Source organism: Mustela erminea, chromosome X (assembly GCF_009829155.1).
Source record: "Mustela erminea isolate mMusErm1 chromosome X, mMusErm1.Pri, whole genome shotgun sequence".
NCBI classification, from domain to species: domain Eukaryota; kingdom Metazoa; phylum Chordata; class Mammalia; order Carnivora; family Mustelidae; genus Mustela; species Mustela erminea.
The window spans coordinates 97801219-97804191 of NC_045635.1; positions in this window are offsets into that span (position 1 = coordinate 97801219).

Below are 2973 nucleotides of genomic sequence, written 5' to 3' on the forward strand. Positions count from 1 at the left end.
TTCTCCCCATTTGGTCTAACTCTCTGTGTCTGTTTCTATGTGTTAGGAAAGTCTATGTGTTAGTGAATTCAGCTGCTCTTGAAAGTAATGGCCTTATGAAGAAGAGGTCCTGTAGTGCCATGTAGTGCAAAATCCCCTGTTCACCATAACCTGGTGCTTCAGGGATGTCTTCTATGTGTGTTGCATGCACCCTGCTGTTGTGGTTGTGGCTGAGCTGCTTATTCCTTCAGTCATCTGCAATGGTTCTCTCTGCTTATTAAAGACCAGGTTTGTTCCCTGTGTTGTTAATGGGCCAGTCTGGGACTGCATTGGGCTTGAGTTAAGTGACCAGGCATTTGCCAGAAATTCAAATCCAATAGCACCAAACTGCAGAGTGCTTTCCCTGTTTTGTCCCAAGATATATTCGTTGGTGGGTGGGGCCTGCAATCAGACAAACTGTCTGCCCCAGGCCCACTGCTGAGCCTGCATTCCTTTTATTGTGTGTGGTTATCTGTCCCTCTTTCAGGCAGGAGTTACTTTGAAGTAGTGCTGGCCCTTATTGGGGCTGTTCATAAACTACCAGGCTTATGGTATTGCTTTGAATAGGCTCTGGCCAACAGTGTATAGGAAGAATCAAATCCACACACATGAGTGGAGGGATCACACAGCATTATAGCAAGGCTTGCATAGGTCTGCCGAGGGAGGGGAGCAGGGAGGAGGGCTGGTGGAAGGGGGGTGTGTCTGCAGGAGGGCCGGCACTGTTAGCGCGTTAGTGACTGTGGGTGTTGTGCTGGTTTCAGCAAGTGTCCGAGTGTTTATGTTGGGCAGGGTGGCAGGATGCCTGCCAGCCGATTGTTCTTGGAGAACTCTCCCAATGATCTCTCATCCCAGAGCACGTGCTCTGAGATTAGTAAACAACTCTCCCTCCCATGTGCCGCAGATGTTGTTCAAACCACTGCTTCTATGCTGTATCTCCGTGGACTGTCCACTGTGCTTTCTGTTTAGGAGTGGGGACTCAGTTTCCTCTTAACGTCCTGGCTCTCCCAGAGCTAAGCCTGCTGATTTTCAAAGTTCCATATTTTAAGGCCCACTGATAGTAAGAATTCACGAAATTCAGGACCTCTGGTTTTTGAAGCCAAGTGTTATGGGGATTTGTCTTTCCCCTGGGGGATCCCCTGTGTGAAATCTGTTTCTCACCCCTCTTTTCCCCAATAGCATCATACCTGTGGACAATCTTGCTAGTCCTTTAAGTTCCTGACCATATCTCTGCCCTACCTATCCTCTTTGTTGAGGCCTCTTTTCTATATTTGTCTGCATGGAGAGTCTGTTCTATCAGTCTTTGGGTCATTCTCTGGGTTATTTGCACTGATGTGAATATTATCTAGTTGTATTCATTGGATGAGGTAATCGTAAGGTCCTCCTATGCCACCATATTCCCTCAAAGTCCGTTTGTTTTTGCTTTAATAACTGGTTTGCATTTAGGCATCAGTGTTAGCTAAAATGTCACTTTTTTTTTTAAGAGAGAGATCCTACCTGACTACTGTAGCTCAAATGGATTTATCCTCATATTCTCTGGCAGAGCACCCTCTTCCTTAACTTAGCTCTAGGAGGGCAAGTACTATGTAAACCTGTTGACTGTTAAATCACCAGCCTAGAATATAAAGCCTAAAATCGATGCAGTACTTAGTAAATAGTTGTTGAATGAAGAGATGACTATGAATAAATGAGGCATGAGCACTTCTTTGCACATCTAAAGGTACACTATGAGGAAAGTCAAACACCTCATGAATATGGCTCCCTACTGGGTACATGGAAACCTCCCCAAAAGCAACATATGTAGAGAGCAAGAAGAAACGATGTACAGGGTAGAAAAAAATGGCTGAAAACACTTACTAGGCCCAGGATCCTGGTAATCACACACATTCATACAATAGACTTTCTCTCCTAAAGGTCAATAGATTTTTCCAAATGCACATATAAGGAGAAATAGTTTGATCATCTTTCTCAGTCCCTGTGTGAATAGCCTTTAAGTACACTATTACTGTAGGCATGTTTGCCAACAGCAGCATTTTATTACTCATATCCTAATTGGGCTCAGCTATGCCTGGCAAACCCTTTACTGGTCCCCGCTCTCAAGAAAATGCAAGGACAGCCTCCGCCTGACACATCTCCCTGTAATCTTCAGATCCACTTCCAGCTGGCAGCCGGAGTGAACTAGCCAGCTGAAATGCAAACACTGAAATGAGTCCAGGGAATAAAGACAATGGCACCACCTTTTAATACAAATGGCAGAAGAGAAAAAGAAAATTTCAGAAGGTCACATAGCAGGTTACTGTAGAAAGTGGAAAATGTCGGGGGAATGCAAAAATACTGGGAGAGTGTCAACTGTAAGTGGAAAATAGAGGCGTATTATTCTACTAAATCAGTGTTAGGGACTGAAGAGTGAAAATTAAAATGTAGCATCTACATGGCCAGAATGAGTAACAATCAGCAAACAGAGAAAGAGACTAAATTTGTGACTACAACTGCACAAAGATGAAAAAAAAAAAAAAAAGCCTAAGAGGGCGTGATATATTGAGGAAGGTTTGAATAATTTAATGACCCTAATTTTGTCTTCAATGCCATCTCATTTGAGGTATTTTCCATGGCAGACAGCTAACTAAATGATAGAAAGTTTGCAGTATATAACCCAGAGGCTGGGCCCTTTAATAAAATAGCTCACTTTGCCCCTATTCATGTACTTCATATATTTTAGTAGAGCCCCAGGCTTAATACATAGAGTAAGGTCTTAACTATCCTAAGGATGAAGAGTGTAAGGTACAGAAATTCTACAGACCCAATGTGGATTTGAGCTTTGAACGCGAACCCATTTGAATCCTAAGCCTTCACAAAACTACTGATATATATACTACCTCCTGCTTAATATAGTATATTTCTTCACTTCGATTCTATAGGAGATGATGGCCCAAAGGGTAGTAAGGAGAAAAGAGAAAA